This window comes from Pseudophryne corroboree, chromosome 1 (assembly GCF_028390025.1).
Source record: "Pseudophryne corroboree isolate aPseCor3 chromosome 1, aPseCor3.hap2, whole genome shotgun sequence".
Lineage (NCBI taxonomy): Eukaryota > Metazoa > Chordata > Amphibia > Anura > Myobatrachidae > Pseudophryne > Pseudophryne corroboree.
Genome location: NC_086444.1, coordinates 514,727,372 through 514,746,937, shown reverse-complemented (window position 1 = coordinate 514,746,937; position 19,566 = coordinate 514,727,372). Strand labels below are relative to the sequence as shown.

Here is a 19,566-nt window from a genome sequence, read left to right as displayed (position 1 = left end):
TATCAAGAACAAGGTTGTTAGCCACGCAGTTTCCCGACACTTCGCATGTGAACATAACTCCAACCCAGAGGACCTTACGTTTAAGGCAATTGAACATGTTTGCTTGGGCGAGAGAGGAGGAGACCTAGGGAACAAACTTTCGAGACGAGAAATGTATTGGATTTTCCAGTTGCAGACTCTACACCCAGTCGGCCTCAATGAGGGATACGAAATTGCACCATTTCTATGAGGTGCAGTATCATAGAAATATTCCATGAGCTCATGTATCCCTTCTCTCCTCCCTATACCGTGTTCACTTCACAATTTGAAATATCCACTGCACATTAAATATTAATGCAAATGAAATAACGCGGTATTATGATGTCTATTTTTTTCGCGTACAGTCAAACCACACTGGGACGCCCAATCTCGTCCGATCTTGGAAGCTAAGCAGTGTTTGGGCCTGATCAGTACCAGGGAAGGGGACTACCTGGGAAGATTGGGTACTGTAATGTTTTAACAAATGACACCAGCCTAATACCAACTTATAATGTTTGTAATACCAACACCATTTAAAAATAACGCCTCAAAGTCACGGAATTTTGCGCTCATCACCATTGAAATCCGAATATATATACTTTGCACTGTCACTATTAATAAATAATTAATAGATAAATGTACTAATATAATATACTATCTCTAAGCACACTTATATATCTTACCATTATCACAATTTTCAACTAACCTTTCACCCTGAGGTCTGATACACACCTCACAATTAGCATTGCACAAGCACTTTACTATTTATTATATTTATATATATATTTTTTATTATTATTTTTTTATTCTTCATCTATTTTTCATTTATTTTATTTATTTAATTTATGTATTGTGAAAATGTTATATATTTATCTCATAGTTCCTGCTGATGATCTATTATCCTTATACAAATTAATTGTCTTGATCGTTTTGAATGTTTAGCTAATATCTGCTACAAAGATACTACCATATATTCTCTTTTTATTTATGCTATCGTTGCCATGGATATGGGTATGGCTGAAAACGATCTAGATCTAAAAAAGAACTACCAAAAGATGGCCGCCGCACTATAGAAATCCAATGGAAGAAACCTCAGCAAAGATGGCCGCCGCCGCAGAGGTTTATAGAGACATAACCGTCCTGCACACTTTGACACCTGCCGAGGAGAGCCGTGGACACCAACACAAAGAACTCCCTGAAAGCTGTGAGACGCTGCCGGCGCATGCGCAATCACGGACCGGAAGTGGGGCGGAAGTGACGAAGGTCCGGCATCCGTCACCGGAAGTGTGGCGGAAATGCCCCTAACACATCGAAATTAACGTTTTTATGGACTGTAGCATTGTAAAAATACGTTCTTTGTTCCCAAAAATCACTAACTCTGCTCTGAAGTACTAGCCTATTCAATCCATTTGTACTAAAAAGTGTTTTAAAAGCCTGCATTATGTAATTGCATCATGTGACCATCAGTGATGTCACAACCCCTTTACCAGGTACTCTGGCTATAAATAGACAGGGAAGCTCATTATGTCCCTACCCTTTGAAGAAGTCTGTTTGAGACGAAACGCGTTGGGTTTCCTGCACCAATCCCCTGCTGTTTCTTGAAGTTAAGTTGATCTCCTTATCCTTGTAAACTTTACTGGATTTATACTTTTATGTTTTTATGTTTTTTATGTAAAAATTATCTAACTCTCATATATATTAAAATTCTTTTAAATTAAAAATAAATTTTATACATATATATTTTTTGGCCTTTTTACCATTTCTAGCTACACTGGGCGCCGAACCCTATCCCTCCAATTTCCATAAATCCAGCAGTGCGGTACCGGCACTGCATCCTTAGGGCCCGGCAGACACCTTTTACTAAGGTTATGTGTGTTTTTTATGGTAATTTTTAGGTAATTTTAATCCTATATTTAGGTTAATTCTCTTTACTGAGATCATAGTTCGCAAGTGGCGCTGTACCTCCCCCCTTTTTTTCTCTATATATATATATATATTTATAAATATATATCTCAGCAGTCAACCTATTTATTAGGGGCCTCACTCTCTGAAGTGCCCCGGGCCCCCCATAGCCTTAATCCGGCTCTGCTTCCAGTGGATATTTCCGGCTGCAACCCGGCAACCGGGGCCGGGGCCGTACAGTGTGAAAGGACCCTACCCTTTACACTGTTAATTACAATACCGGCACGTGAAATAGCCATCTGGCTTTTTTCCGGCCGGCAAAAGCCGGCGCATGTGCTACAGCCCTACGGCTAGGGATCTCAGACTTAATTAGAGGGCAGGGCCCAGGGAGGATTCTACACTTCTGGCTAATGTGAGGGCTATATGAGCTGGGGTGCTTTGTAGGATATGGGGGCTCCGACTTTGCGGAGGCTGGTGATTAGGGGTACAGAGGGGGAAGGGGGCTCTGTATTTATGTGGGGCTGCTGCTGTACAGTGTGGGCGTCTAGGGTGCAGTTTAGGGTAACAAGAATCTGGCCAGGGTTTTGTGGGTGCAGCCAGGCACAGCACAGGGAGCCAGCTGAAGCTGATATGTAGGTCATATACAGGGCATGTCCCAGTTCCACTAGCAACCAGTGTGAGATTCCACTGCACGGGGTGCATTATGATTACACCTGTTGCTGCAGTCGCTGGTTTTATTGATTTACTGCAGAACTCGTGTCCTTTACTTGATTCCGCAGCTGCAGTTGTTTGGAATCAGACAACCTCACTGGACTGCCTGAAAAATGAAGCAAGCAATGGAAGCATTTTCTGGGCTGTCTCATAGGAATCGAATGGGTATAGAGAGGGAGGAGCTATAGACTTTGTGTAGAAATGTAAAATACCTGCACTCCTGGTTGTTGCCTCTATACCATAAGATTATTTGCATTATATATATATTTTTTTTATTATTCTTTATCCATTGACAACTATTATGAGAGACATTTGAGACCCAAAGAAAGGCATCAGATAAGTACTATAATACAATCAGCCTTGTGCACTAGAGATGAAGCGAACCCCCTGTCTGTTCAGAGCTCTCAGCAGCTGCTGGAGACGACATGCTTAAATGGTTCAGCACACAGGTATCTGCCACCATGCTTTAGTAAATACAATAGTGTGCTAGCAGCCTGCAATGACTGACACCATACAGCCAGCACAGCTAATCCAGGTGACTGTAGAGGAGTAAAAAGGCCAATAGAGAACACGGATGCAGGAAAAAGGAGGAGAAAGATGGGGAAGGGAGTGGGGGGAATGAAGTTCTACATGTTCTGCACTCACCTAATTACGCTCCAAACTGTATTTTACTTACAACTATGGCAAAGTCACCACTTCTAGCCGGTAAGAAAGTAACTGATAGTGTTAGGGGAGAATCTAGACAATATGAACAATTACAAAACCACCTTTATGGGATCAGATATTTGAACATATGCACACTGATTATAGGCACCATGACCACACATTGTGTGTTAAGAGATTCCACATCGGGCATACTTTGATTTCCTTATAATTAATAATGTTGCTGTCCCACAGATTATTTGGTAACTAGGCTGCTAAAATGTAACTGTGCAACACAGGCCAAGCCAAGGGAAATGATAATGGTGTGCCAGTAGATAGGGAGGCTAATACAAAGCAACCATTGGTCATGTCAGATATGAACACATGTAGGATGGATGTTGTATAATACCTGTTAAACTCCAGCTGCTGTAGAGCTACCTTCCAGCATGCCTTAACTTTGTTTTAATTAACCCAACTAAAGCATTAACCTATAATTCTTTTTTATTATTATTATTATTAATAATAATAATAATAATAATAATAATAATAATATTCTTAATATTACTTCCTGATACCCTAATATACCTGTTGCTGATCTCATTTGTCTCTCTTCTTGAAGCGACACATCATTCAGGATTCAGCAACCACGTAGGTCCACCTAGGCTGTGGGGCCATCACATGGTAGAGAGAGTCCATGCAGAGAAGGGGATTTGGATATACTGCTGAATACCCTCCCTCTTCACTCCTCAGTTTACATAAAACAAAAATTCTGCATCCTTCATCCCTCCTGGGATTACGGCTCCACCGATGGTGTCCCATCTCCGTCACACTGGACATGTGTTCCCCCTAACTGCACTCCTGCCAAGGACCTTCACACTCCTTATATCACCTATTGTTATGAATACTACAAAGTGCTCTTGTGACTAAAAGGCGTGAGCAAGGCGAAAAACTGCTGTCCCAGCTTTCAGCTAAAACCTCTGTTATAAAAATGGCCATATTTACTGTACAATCATAGTTATCTGCAATGGACATGAACATGTCTAAAAATGGGGTGGTATTCAGTTTTCCGGCTGTCGGGATCCCGGCGCACAGTATACCGGCGCCGGAATCCCGACCGCCGGCATACCGACATCTTTTCTCCCTCTTGGGGGTCCACGACCCCCATGGAGGGAGAATAGATAGCGTACAAGTATTGTACAAGTCAGTGACGGCACCCGGCTCCTGGATGTGGTCGGGTGCAAACAATATCACTCAGTGTGTATGAACGATATTGTTTGCGGGGGGAACTCTTGCACGATGTCACATCTGATGTGCGTCGGCAAGTATGTACCCAGCCTTACTAAGAGGCCCCAGTGATGCTGCATATGTTGTGACAATCATGTGTGGCAATGTTGGGCATTATCCCTATTTCCTGGCACTCACACTGAGCAGTAGAATGGGGGTGTGTGACCAGCATTACAGACTTGGCAGACACTGGTAACCAGGATTGCGCTTTGCAGCAACACATTTGTCATATCCGGCTGCACACCCTGTAGGAATCACACTGCTTTCATACGCAGGTGCCAGAACCAGTAACAACACAGAATTGTACTTTCTGTTTTTTAGCCATAACAAACTAGAAACTCAGAAATACACAAATAAAGGACTTCGACAACATATAAGATTAACTATAAATATGACATTTATTATAAACTATGTGATTTTGTTATTTTTATTATATTATTTATTGAAATGTATATTAAAATCTAGGTTCTTACTGAATTAGTGTTTAATAATAAAGTGTATATATAAAAATACTAATGACTATAGTATTCATTTCTAACTATTATATATTTATCATTTATTATTATAACGGCATACTGTATATGTGATTTTGTTTTATATTATTAACTGAAAAGTATAGTAAACTACGTTCTTATTGAATTAGTGTTATATAATTAAATATATAAAAAAACTATTAATGGCTGTTTTAATTTATACCTATTGCATATTTATAATGTATTAGAAATTGCTTGTTATTTTATATTATATTTTATCTTATTATTAATTGAGAAGTGTAATAAAAATTAAGTTCTAATTGCATTAGTTTATAAGTTAATAAGATATATGTTCAAATATTATTTATATTATATTATAATTTATAATAATTATATATTTACAATTTATTTTAAACTACTTATTTATGAGTCTATGTTATATACAGTATTATATTATTCATTGAAAAGTATTATAAAAACTAGGTCTAATTGAATAAATGCTAAAAATTAAAATGTTTACATAGGGGTGTATTCAATAACTCTCGGAAGCTGCCGTCTTGTTGGAAAGACGGCAGCTTCCGACAGAAATAGGTTCGGTAGGGGTTCCGACCTATTCAATAGGAGCTGATTTTTTTCCGATCCACATGCTTCTGTCGGAAATGGGGCCAAATCCGACTTCCGACAAACTTAATCTGACTTGAAAACAAGTCGGATTGAGGTGAGGAGACAAGCGGTGTTGCGGGCGGCTGGGGGAGCTGAGATCGGCAGCCGGCAGGGGGAGCTGGCTGCGGGGGGACATGTCTGCGGCGGCAAGAGGAGGCGCTGCAGGGAGAGACCTCTTCACAACACCCCCCCCCCCCGCCGCCGCAGACATGTCCCCCCTCAGCAAGCTCCCCCCGCCGGCCGCCGATCTCTTCTCCCCCCACGGACTGCAGGCACCTTTTTCCCTGCAGCATCTCCACCCGCCGCCCCAGACATGTGCCCCCGCAGCTAGCTCCGGACGCCGATCTCTGCTCCCCACGCTGCTCAGCTTACCCCTGCCGCCGTCCCATTCACGGCCGCCGCCATCTGCATTCCTGGCCACTGCTGTCAGCGCATCCGCAGCCGCTGACAGCAGCGGCAGGACAGGAGCCTGTGTATGGACAAATCCGACAGTCAGATTTGGCCGTCCATTGAATAGGGGTTTGTCTGACAACTGCATGTCAGGATGGATCCGACTCTTATTGAATATACCCCTTAATAATACTATTGACTATATTATCATTTAGAACTTTTATATATTAATAATTTATTTTAAAATATTATGTTATTTTTTTATTATATTATTAATTTAAAAATATATAAAATTACAATTTATAGAACTATACTAAATAATGAAATACTGTATTTAGAGATATTAAGTATATTTTACTGTGTAACTCTAGCAGTTACATCCAATCATTCATGGTGAGTGTACAGCAGCACTCAGGACAGACAAAACCCCCTGTGGAGGAAACCTGCGAGGAACCATGGCTGCTGTACTGCCCTTCCTCTGGGCATACTAAAGGAACTAATAGATGTGCAGTAACAATGTTGTGGCACTATTGTGTGGTCTATTGTATTGTATGTGGTGTAATGTAATGTGGTGCAATGTTCAATCCTCCTGTTTGGTCTCCTCTTCATTTCTTCACCCTTATACGTCAGCAGGTCTTCATGGCTCTAAAACAGATATACCAGAGGGCATTACACATTTGTACTTGTTTAAATTGATCTTCTATAAATAAAAATGTTAAATCACAGCTATACCTGAGATGTGAAGAGGGGACGGGACGGACTTTTTAAAGAGCTAAAAGTCTTCTCTGCGGCCATACAGATTTCCATATAGTAGAACCAAACACATACATAACTAATTTCAGGGTCTACTAATAAAACTTAATAAAGCAACTTGGACTAGGACCAATAATATTTTGGGTACAATTCACCCTCTACTTACCAGAGATGTTTATGGGATGACCCTTAGAATGGTATCGGGCTCATCTTCTGACTGTCGGCAGATGTTATTCCCAACCACTTTCCACTTTATTGGGTAGACTAGAAAGGCACTGCAGAGAGCGCAAGGTAGAGGGCTGCTCTCTGGGCCTCGTATCTGGTACTCCTGCCAGTGCCTATGGTACCAGCGTACGGCCCAGCCGTGGTGTAATGGCCGAGTCCTCGTCCAGGCCCAGTGAGAAGGGTCTTCAGCCATGACCTATAATGATATAAACATCCATAAAATTAGTCTTTTCAATTTAGGGCAGTATCCTATTAGTCCCGAAGTGATTTCGGCTGGATATCGCGATTAATGACCGATGGCCATTATCGCAGTATCCAGTTAGAGGCATTGGACCCAAGATTGCGTGAAGACACATGGGATCCAATGTGTTATCGTGGCCTGGAAGCCTGGAAGTTTGTTTATCGCGGATTAACCTTTGGGTGATTGATGCACCCGAAACATAATCCACGATAACTGCTGGCATCAGGAGGAGGAATGTGCTGCATTGGAGCTAATAGGATCGCCCCTGGATCGTACCGCTGCTAATAGGATTCCCCTCCTTAGACTCTTAGCCAACAGCTGTAATTATAGTTTTATTATTAATTCAGTTTAGATCATTGTTGTGAAAAACAGAACTGTCTGGCAGATAAGAGTAACACAACCCATCTAGTTGCCCATAGTTTTCTCTTCCATTCACATTTAACACAACTCTGCTATCTTTATCTGTGGACCGTAACATACATTGGCTATGGTTGGCCACATCTCACCTGTCAGACCCAGTGTACATATTTGGGAAGTGTGTGTGTGTGGGGAGGGGGGGGGGGGGGGGGGGGGGCAGGAAGGGGGAATTGCAATGTTAGGTGGAATTAAAAGCCAATTTCAGCTTTTATTCAGCTTAAATGTCCTTTTAATATGCAACATTTCTATGTAATGATGAAGTGGGCAATTCTATTTGCTATCTCTAAATCCTTTTTTATAATAAACATATTTTAGATAGTACCTCACATAATATAGGTATTTAATATAACTTAGAAAGAGTTTACCTTTGGATTCCTAACTAAAACCCAAGTCCTACAACGTGTGCTGCAGAACGGAGCATGCAGTAAGTTTCCACCCTGTACAAACCCATTCCCTCCATTATACAGTACCATATCCAATGCTGTAGTTTAACTTCTATATTAACTGCTAGGTTCAAAATAAGTCTCTTATCCCTCATTATTACTAACCAGATCACAGGTGGCCCGATCCACCACGGCTCTGAAGTCCATCCTCCTCAGTAAGGTGTCTCTTCGCTGATGTAGGCGATTCATCTTTGTCCTCCACGTCCAGCTGAGGGCCATGGGGTAGATCTCTCTTCTGGATTGCTCGTCCTCTTCAACCTGGTTAGCTAAGAACCTGGAACAACATATGGAAAGTTAGCAACAGACAAATATTGTACATATAATATAATGAGACAGTAACTAGAACATATATCAGAAGAGGCAGAAGGTGATAGGAGCAGAAATTGGATTAAGCCAATTTGCATGAGGGTGGAGGGAGGAGTCATTATTTGGAGTAAAACTTCTGAAATTAAGGTAATTGATGTGTTACTTACAGGGCGGCGAAGAAATTCCTCCCATACTTCTCCGTCTTCAGGCCTGCCCGCTTAAAGTACACAAGTACCATGGCTAGGAGGTACTTGTCAGAGAACCTCAGGCCAGTGTCCCCGGAGGAGGAAATTGTGTATGTGGTCGTCCTCTAAAATAGAGAATAATACCTCAGCTAGGATACTTCATATTTACATTTATATTAGGTCAGAATCCACTGTAATGACTTGTGAGAGAGTCTATAGTCTACATCATTACATAAGGAGATGTTCCTCCAAATCTTATTGCCCCCTCAGTGTAGTGAAAACTATACACTTTCCGTACGAGGGACTGAGCAGCCTGCAATATGGCTGCCAGTTTTACATTCCATCTCTTACCACCACATATATATATATATATATATATATATATATATACTTGTATGTATATATTAATACCTATTTACCAAGCTGCTGTATAATGAATAATTATCCCAATCTGAAGTGATGTATATTCTACCAGCACATATGTATCAAACATTATAAGTGTCATTTACTGTATTTCCGTCACAATATGCACACGTGCAATGTATTAGTTTTCTGCAATGTTATAATTCTGTTTCCTTGTACATACAATGGGACATTTGCATTTTATGTCCTTATTTGGTTATTGGCAAAACTCATCATTACAAAATCTTGATTACTATTAATTTCATACCAATCTTTTAATTAATCACAAGTTTTACGCTTTATAAAAAGTGAAAGTAAGGGGACACTGGGTCTTCAGTACATGGGTCACAATTTGATATTTTGCAATGACTACAGAGCCCACAGTAATGCAATGAGCCTTATATACATCTCTTCCACTACTGCTCAGATATGAGTAACGTATAACCTCTCCAACTCAGTACAGACACGGTCATCTATACTACAGTGTTGCGATGGGATGTGTTATGACACACAGCTGAGATTGTGCGTTACCCTATTAATGTAACATGTACACCTCTAATTATCTCATGCTGTAAATCTAATTCCTGTTCAGACTTTTGGGAATAATATAAGGTGCACTCCTAATGCCTGCCTGCACTGAGCGTGTAACACTCTTACTGTACTAGGTCATAACTTTCCCTTACACACAGGTGTAATAGCACAAACACTGGTGCATGACATCAGATACAGCCTCCTCTGTGGCTGCTTTTTGCAGCTTCAGAAATCATCACATAATTTATATTTTACCGTTAGCCTGAAGAGGCTGTCAGCAGGGTAATAACCTCTTGCTTAATAATGTATGTTTCCCATATAACAAATAGGGACCCCATTGCCTAGTGCTGGCGGAACATAAGACCTGGCTCACACATCTGCTCATGGTATTGGAGCAATCATTCTGTTTCCAACTGTTCATCAGTGCTCTATGGAAGAGCTATGGATGAACAGTCAGTAATACTCTTATCACTGCAGGGAAATACAGGTTGCAGCACCATCCAGGGAACAGGCTTATGGGAAAGGACATGAGTCCCTGAGGTGATCATTCCCTGTATACCAGAGGATGTCCACAGATAGACAGCATATTTACAGCTCTCTAGAGCATTATTGGTTACTGGGGTTGGACTGTTGTCCCTATAACTATGATTTAAAGGTAAGAAAGGTTGTGACAATACATGGACATAAGAAACAGTGATTTGAGCAGTATGACTTACTCAGGATGTTGTAAAAAGCTGCCCGCTCTTCCGGCTGCAGAAAGGGAGCCTTCACCTCGCTGGTAATCCGTCCTCTTCTCCATTTGTATTGTGTTGGAGATCCAGATGATGCGCTGGTAGGGGAAAGAGAAATCACAGTTTAGTAGATGCTACAGGATGACATATCGCAATACAGATCTGTTATGTGTTCTTGTTTTCTGCACAATGTGTGATTATTATATCATCTCTATGCAGGAACAGATATCTACCCAACTTTTATATCATCCACCCTAATTTGGTGACAACACACCCATTTATATCCCTACTTTCTGTCATTCTGTCACTACAGGCAGCTGTCAGAGCCCTGCAGAAGGAAGCCCATGCATGTCTCATGTAGAAGGAGATTGTTATCTCCATCACAGGGGGAATTACTGTATTACAGATTGTCACAACTGAGGGCCTGAGCTGACGGGAGGCAGCCTCAGTTGTAGGGGCTGAGATGTACCGGAACCTGGGAGGTTGTATCAGACCCCTGGACATGTAAGTAACATGAATAATAACTGCCCGAAGGCGTGACCACGACAACTTGGATAAAAGTCAATGATGTTTATTATGACAACTCCGCAACACAGCAGCAGTAAAAGAAAACGTAAAAGTCAGCAAAGAATAAATACAGTTCCTGGGTACTACAGGATGGCAAGAGCCACAGGGCACTGGTAGTGTGAGATAGTTCTTATGATCTTCTAGATGGAAAGTCCTTACCAGGCCCGACTGTAGCAATGGAGATAACCCAGGATTGTGCCAGCTGGTGTTCCAGGAAAAGCTGGGTTGCTGAAGATAAAACAGCTGCTGTGGATACTGGCTGGAACCAGACTGTTGTTAGCACGGAGTGGATACTGGCTGGAACCAGTTAAATAATAAATGAACTTGGGAGCGATGAAATATGAACTGAAATGTAGAACTTGAGAGCGGAGAAATAATAATACCGGTGGAGAGTGGTAAAGTGTAGAAAGGACACCGGCCCTTTAAGGGAAGCTGTACTCTGCTGGAAGCTGAGCTGAAAGCAGGTAATGTTGTAGCTGGAAACAGATGAATCCACAATGGATTGGAGAGTCAGGCTACACCGCAGGTGGAATGCTGGTGCGGGTCTCTATGGTGGAAGTCTTGAGACAGGAGCTGGAACCTGGAAGACAATCACAGGAGAGAGACAAACAGGAACTAGGTTTGACAACCAAAGCACTGACGCCTTCCTTGCTCAGGCACAGTGTATTTATACCTGCAGCAAGGAAGGGATTGGCTAGGCAATTATGCAGATTATCAATACTGAGAACAGATTGGTGGAAATGATCAGCTGACAGAATCCAAGATGGCTGCGCCCATGCAGACACTTGGAGGGAAGTTTGGTTTGTAATCCATGTGGTAATGAAAACAGTAATGGCGGCGCCGGCCACCGGAGACAGGAGGCGCCAGGCTGACAGATGCACATCCAACCACGCGGACACAGCGGAGGCCGCGGCTGACGTAATCGCCACTCAGACACTCTGCATGCAGAAGTTCAGGGACGGCGGCGGAGGCCGCGGGAGACGCCATGCCAGGTGTAATATGGCGTTTACTGTGACAGCGTCCCAGAGTGACAGGAGAGGATACAGGAATGTACACATCAGGATAACAGATGGGATCCGGTCCTGGAGCGCTGAGCCAACCTTAGGAGGCATCTGATGGGTAAGAAATGGCGTCCAGATACCCGGATCGTGACAGCACCCCCCCCTTTAGGAGTGGCCCCAGGACACTTCTTTGGCTTTTGAGGAAACTTGGAATGGAATCTCCGGACCAAGGCAGGAGCATGGACATCAGAAGCATTGGTCCATGAACGTTCCTCAGGACCATAACCTTTCCAGTCAATAAGATATTGTAGTTGACCGTAACGGTGACGTGAGTCCAGGATCTTGGCCACTTCATACTCAACGCCTCGTTGAGTTTGGACTTTCGGAGTTGGAGGAAGTGAGGAATGAAACCGATTCAAGATCAGCGGTTTCAACAGGGAAACATGGAATGTCCTGGGTATTTTTAAGAAGGGAGGCAACTGGAGTCTGTAAGCAACAGGATTGATGACTTGTTCAATCTTGAAAGGACCGATATAGCGAGGTGCAAACTTCATACTGGGAACTCTTAACCTCAAATTCTTCGTGGATAACCATACCCGATCACCCACCTTGAGAGCAGGAACTGCTCGACGCTTCTTATCCGCAAACTCCTTGTACCTGAACGATGCCTTGAGCAGAGCTGATCGTACGCTCTTCCAGATATTGGCAAACTGATGCAAGGTGATATCCACTGCGGGGACAGAAGTTGCTGGAAGCGGTTGGAACTCAGGGACTTTAGGGTGGAATCCAAAGTTAGTGAAGAATGGTGTTGAAGCAGATGAAGAATGATACTGGTTGTTATGACAGAACTCGGCCCAGGGAAGTAATTGAACCCAGTCATCTTGAGAGGAGGACACATAGATGCGGAGGAAGGCCTCCAAGTCCTGATTCACCCTCTCGGTTTGACCATTGGTCTGAGGATGGTAAGCCGTGGAAAACTTTAGCTTGACTTGGAGGACTTCACATAAACTTCGCCAGAATTTGGCTGTGAATTGAACTCCTCGATCTGAGATAATTTCTTCAGGAAGACCGTGGAGTCGGAAGATCTCTTGTATGAATACTTGAGCCAACTTGGAAGCTGACGGAAGACCGGTGAGAGGAATGAAGTGTGCCATCTTGGTGAACCGGTCAACTACCACCCAGATGGTATTGAACTTGTTGCACATGGGTAAGTCTGTAATGAAATCCATCGACAAGTGGGTCCATGGTCGACGGGGAACGGATAGTGGAACCAGTTGCCCCGCAGGCGACTGGCGGGATACTTTATGTTGGGCACACTTTGGGCAAGATGCAATAAACTCCAAGACGTCCTTTTTCAGAGTTGGCCACCAATAGGACCTAGAGATAAACTCCAGGGTTTTTTGGATACCTGTATGTCCGGCAAAACGGGAAGCATGGGCCCAATGCATGAGCTTCTTCCTTAGCATCGGCTTCACAAAACTTTTCCCTGATGGGGGCGTAGAGTCCATCCCTACCGTGGAGAATGCCAACGGATTTATAATAGGATGCTTGTCTGAAGACTCTGACTCATTTTCTTGCTCCCATGAGCGGGAAAGGGCATCGGCCTTGCGATTCTGAGAGCCCGGACAGAACTGGAGTTTAAAGTCGAACCTGGAAAAGAAAAGTGCCCATCTGGCCTGACGAGGGTTGAGACATTGTGCGCCCTTCAGGTATAAAAGGTTCTTGTGGTCTGTAAGTATGGTGATTGAATGAGAAGCTCCCTCCAACAGATACCTCCACTCTTCTAGAGCGAGCTTGATGGCTAGCAACTCCTGGTCGCCAATGGCATAGTTGCGCTCAGCTGGGGAGAACTTCCGGGAGAAGAAACTGCAAGGGTGTAAATGGCCATCTTTAGCCCTCTGAGATAACACCGCTCCTACTCCAACGGAGGAGGCATCCACCTCTAAGATGAAAGGAGAGTCGATGTCAGGCTGTTTCAGAACAGGCGCAGAGACTAACCTTTGTTTTAAAAGATGAAATGCTTGCATGGCTTCTTCAGACCACTTGGACGGGTTAGCACCCTTCTTAGTGAAAGCAGTAATAGGCGCCACAATGGTGGAAAAGTCTCGTATAAACTTTCGGTAATAGTTGGCGAACCCTAAGAACCTCTGGACCCCTTTGAGGGTTAAGGGTACCGGCCAATTTTGGATTGCTTGTAGTTTCTCAGGATCCATCTCTAGCCCGGAACCGGACACAATGTACCCTAGAAACGGAATGGACTTGACTTCAAAGACGCATTTTTCTAATTTGCAATAGAGATGATTGACACGGAGACGGGACAGAACCTCTTTAACCCAAAAACGATGTTCCTCTAAATCGTTGGCAAAAATGAGGATATCGTCTAGATAGACCACGACATGACGGTATAGAATGTCTCTGAAGATCTCATTGACAAAATGCTGGAAGACAGCTGGAGCATTGCTCAATCCGAAGGGCATGACGAGGTACTCATAATGTCCGTCACGGGTGTTAAAGGCGGTCTTCCACTCGTCACCCTCACGGATCCGGATGAGATTGTATGCACCTCTCAAGTCCAGCTTTGTAAAGATGGTAGCTCCGCTAACTCTGTCAAAGAGCTCAGTAATCAGGGGTAAAGGATAACGGTTCTTGATGGTAATGTCGTTCAAACCTCTGTAGTCGATGCACGGCCGCAGACCACCATCTTTCTTTTTTACAAAAAAGAAGCCTGCGCCGGCTGGAGAAGAAGAAGGTCGAATGAACCCCTTTGCTAGGTTCTCTTTAATGTATTCCTCCATAGAATGCGTCTCAGGCAGAGACAACGGATAAGTTCGGCCTCGAGGTGGAACCTTCCCTGGAACGAGATCAATCGGGCAGTCCCATTCTCTATGAGGAGGAAGGATATCAGCAGAAGCTTTACTGAACACATCCGTGAAATCTTGATATGGAGGAGGTGGAACATCAGACGACCTGGGGGAGGAAGAACAGACAGGCAATACTTTAAACAAACATGTCTCAGCACAGGAGGAACCCCATGCCAGGATTTGCGTAGTCGTCCAATCAATTGTAGGATTGTGAAGACGGAGCCATGGAAGGCCCAGGACCACAGGATGTGTGGCTCTTGGAATCACTAAAAAAGAAATAAATTCAGAATGAAGAACTCCCACTCTCAGACGAACTGGTAGAGTCCTTAGGGAAATAACTGCATCAAAAATCTTGCTGCCATCCACGGCAGTTAAGGAGATGGACGAAGGAAGTCTCTCGGTGGGTAGGGACCACCGTTTAACATAGGCTTCGGTAATAAAGTTCCCAGCTGCTCCGGAATCAAGGAGGGCAATGACGTTCCGATAACGTTGAGCAATTTGGAGCGACACTGGGAGATTACAATCATGAGGAGATGGAGAGGAGATCATTACTCCTAGCCGGCCCTCTCCTGGGCGAGCTAGGGTTTGGAGTTTTCCCGGACATTCGGGACAGGCATTGATGGTGTGAGACGGAGCTGCACAGTAAAGACAAAGAGACTTGGAGAGACGTCTTCGGCGCTCAGCAGGAGTTAAACGGGAACGGCCAATTTGCATGGGCTCATCTTTAGTTGGTGACAGTTGGCGAGGAGGAGGAGCAGAAGATTTTGGAGCAGATGATCTTCCACGCTCAATTGCTCTCTCTCTGAAACGTAAATCAACTTTCGTGCAGAGTGAGATTAGCTCATCTAACTTAGAAGGTAAGTCTCTGGTAGCTAACTCATCTTTAATACGCTCAGATAAGCCATGCCAGAATGCAGCATACAGGGCCTCGTCGTTCCATGCCAGTTCGGATGCCAGGATCTGGAACTGTATCAGATATTGTCCTACAGTACGTGACCCCTGGCGTAAACGGAGAATCTCGGATGAAGCTGAGGTTACCCGGCCTGGCTCGTCGAAGATGCGCCTGAATGTTGACACGAAGGCAGTGTAGGAAGATAGCAGGGTGTCGGACCTCTCCCATAACGGTGATGCCCAATCAAGGGCTGAGCCACTGAGAAGAGAAATAATGTAGGCAATTTTTGTACGGTCACTGGGAAAATTGCCAGGTTGTAGCTCAAACTGAATCTCACACTGGTTGAGAAATCCCCTGCAGAATCTTGGAGATCCGTCAAATTTTGCTGGCGTTGGAAGATGAAGACGTGGAGCAGAAATGGGTAAGGTGGGTGGGGTTATAGCTGGAGTCACTGTGGTTGACGCACCAGACGCGCCTGATCCACGGAGAGTTGTCTGAATCCCATCCAACCGAGTAGAGAGATCCTGGAGACAGCGGATGATGTGGCCCTGTGCAGCCTCCTGATGTTCTAGTCGGGCTGCCAGTTCTTGCATCGGCCTGGCCGCTTGATCCTGGTCTCCGGCTGGATTCATTAGGTCAGTGCTTACTGTCACAACTGAGGGCCTGAGCTGACGGGAGGCAGCCTCAGTTGTAGGGGCTGAGATGTACCGGAACCTGGGAGGTTGTATCAGACCCCTGGACATGTAAGTAACATGAATAATAACTGCCCGAAGGCGTGACCACGACAACTTGGATAAAAGTCAATGATGTTTATTATGACAACTCCGCAACACAGCAGCAGTAAAAGAAAACGTAAAAGTCAGCAAAGAATAAATACAGTTCCTGGGTACTACAGGATGGCAGGAGCCACAGGGCACTGGTAGTGTGAGATAGTTCTTATGATCTTCTAGATGGAAAGTCCTTACCAGGCCCGACTGTAGCAATGGAGATAACCCAGGATTGTGCCAGCTGGTGTTCCAGGAAAAGCTGGGTTGCTGAAGATAAAACAGCTGCTGTGGATACTGGCTGGAACCAGACTGTTGTTAGCACGGAGTGGATACTGGCTGGAACCAGTTAAATAATAAATGAACTTGGGAGCGATGAAATATGAACTGAAATGTAGAACTTGAGAGCAGAGAAATAATAATACCGGTGGAGAGTGGTAAAGTGTAGAAAGGACACCGGCCCTTTAAGGGAAGCTGTACTCTGCTGGAAGCTGAGCTGAAAGCAGGTAATGTTGTAGCTGGAAACAGATGAATCCACAATGGATTGGAGAGTCAGGCTACACCGCAGGTGGAATGCTGGTGCGGGTCTCTATGGTGGAAGTCTTGAGACAGGAGCTGGAACCTGGAAGACAATCACAGGAGAGAGACAAACAGGAACTAGGTTTGACAACCAAAGCACTGACGCCTTCCTTGCTCAGGCACAGTGTATTTATACCTGCAGCAAGGAAGGGATTGGCTAGGCAATTATGCAGATTATCAATACTGAGAACAGATTGGTGGAAATGATCAGCTGACAGAATCCAAGATGGCTGCGCCCATGCAGACACTTGGAGGGAAGTTTGGTTTGTAATCCATGTGGTAATGAAAACAGTAATGGCGGCGCCGGCCACCGGAGACAGGAGGCGCCAGGCTGACAGATGCACATCCAACCATGCGGACACAGCGGAGGCCGCGGCTGACGTAATCGCCACTCAGACACTCTGCATGCAGAAATTCAGGGACGGCGGCGGAGGCCGCGGGAGACGCCATGCCAGGTGTAATATGGCGTTTACTGTGACAGCGTCCCAGAGTGACAGGAGAGGATACAGGAATGTACACATCAGGATAACAGATGGGATCCGGTCCTGGAGCGCTGAGCCAACCTTAGGAGGCATCTGATGGGTAAGAAATGGCGTCCAGATACCCGGATCGTGACAGCACCCCCCCCTATAGGAGTGGCCCCAGGACACTTCTTTGGCTTTTGAGGAAACTTGGAATGGAATCTCCGGACCAAGGCAGGAGCATGGACATCAGAAGCATTGGTCCATGAACGTTCCTCAGGACCATAACCTTTCCAGTCAATAAGATATTGTAGTTGACCGTAACGGTGACGTGAGTCCAGGATCTTGGCCACTTCATACTCAACGCCTCGTTGAGTTTGGACTTTCGGAGTTGGAGGAAGTGAGGAATGAAACCGATTCAAGATCAGCGGTTTCAACAGGGAAACATGGAATGTCCTGGGTATTTTTAAGAAGGGAGGCAACTGGAGTCTGTAAGCAACAGGATTGATGACTTGTTCAATCTTGAAAGGACCGATATAGCGAGGTGCAAACTTCATACTGGGAACTCTTAACCTCAAATTCTTCGTGGATAACCATACCCGATCACCCACCTTGAGAGCAGGAACTGCTCGACGCTTCTTATCCGCAAACTCCTTGTACCTGAACGATGCCTTGAGCAGAGCTGATCGTACGCTCTTCCAGATATTGGCAAACTGATGCAAGGTGATATCCACTGCGGGGACAGAAGTTGCTGGAAGCGGTTGGAACTCAGGGACTTTAGGGTGGAATCCAAAGTTAGTGAAGAATGGTGTTGAAGCAGATGAAGAATGATACTGGTTGTTATGACAGAACTCGGCCCAGGGAAGTAATTGAACCCAGTCATCTTGAGAGGAGGACACATAGATGCGGAGGAAGGCCTCCAAGTCCAGATTCACCCTCTCGGTTTGACCATTGGTCTGAGGATGGTAAGCCGTGGAAAACTTTAGCTTGACTTGGAGGACTTCACATAAACTTCGCCAGAATTTGGCTGTGAATTGAACTCCTCGATCTGAGATAATTTCTTCAGGAAGACCGTGGAGTCGGAAGATCTCTTGTATGAATACTTGAGCCAACTTGGAAGCTGACGGAAGACCGGTGAGAGGAATGAAGTGTGCCATCTTGGTGAACCGGTCAACTACCACCCAGATGGTATTGAACTTGTTGCACATGGGTAAGTCTGTAATGAAATCCATCGACAAGTGGGTCCATGGTCGACGGGGAACGGATAGTGGAACCAGTTGCCCCGCAGGCGACTGGCGGGATACTTTATGTTGGGCACACTTTGGGCAAGATGCAATAAACTCCAAGACGTCCTTTTTCAGAGTTGGCCACCAATAGGACCTAGAGATAAACTCCAGGGTTTTTTGGATACCTGTATGTCCGGCAAAACGGGAAGCATGGGCCCAATGCATGAGCTTCTTCCTTAGCATCGGCTTCACAAAACTTTTCCCTGATGGGGGCGTAGAGTCCATCCCTACCGTGGAGAATGCCAACGGATTTATAATAGGATGCTTGTCTGAAGACTCTGACTCATTTTCTTGCTCCCATGAGCGGGAAAGGGCATCGGCCTTGCGATTCTGAGAGCCCGGACAGAACTGGAGTTTAAAGTCGAACCTGGAAAAGAAAAGTGCCCATCTGGCCTGACGAGGGTTGAGACATTGTGCGCCCTTCAGGTATAAAAGGTTCTTGTGGTCTGTAAGTATGGTGATTGAATGAGAAGCTCCCTCCAACAGATACCTCCACTCTTCTAGAGCGAGCTTGATGGCTAGCAACTCCTGGTCGCCAATGGCATAGTTGCGCTCAGCTGGGGAGAACTTCCGGGAGAAGAAACTGCAAGGGTGTAAATGGCCATCTTTAGCCCTCTGAGATAACACCGCTCCTACTCCAACGGAGGAGGCATCCACCTCTAAGATGAAAGGAGAGTCGATGTCAGGCTGTTTCAGAACAGGCGCAGAGACTAACCTTTGTTTTAAAAGATGAAATGCTTGCATGGCTTCTTCAGACCACTTGGACGGGTTAGCACCCTTCTTAGTGAAAGCAGTAATAGGCGCCACAATGGTGGAAAAGTCTCGTATAAACTTTCGG

General features: G+C 44.7%; 1 protein-coding gene and 2 pseudogenes across 1 annotated transcript in view; 2 read left to right on the top strand and 1 right to left on the bottom strand.

Annotated features, from left to right (window-relative positions):
* LOC134911599 (tectonin beta-propeller repeat-containing protein 1-like) overlaps positions 1-19,566 on the top strand; it is a 127,985-nt gene that overhangs the window by 88,407 nt on the left and 20,012 nt on the right. The window lies entirely within an intron of this gene.
* Positions 376-494, top strand: LOC134949756 (5S ribosomal RNA; annotated as a pseudogene).
* LOC134911358 (speedy protein 1-A-like) overlaps positions 6,418-19,566 on the bottom strand; it is a 28,708-nt pseudogene continuing 15,559 nt past the window's right edge.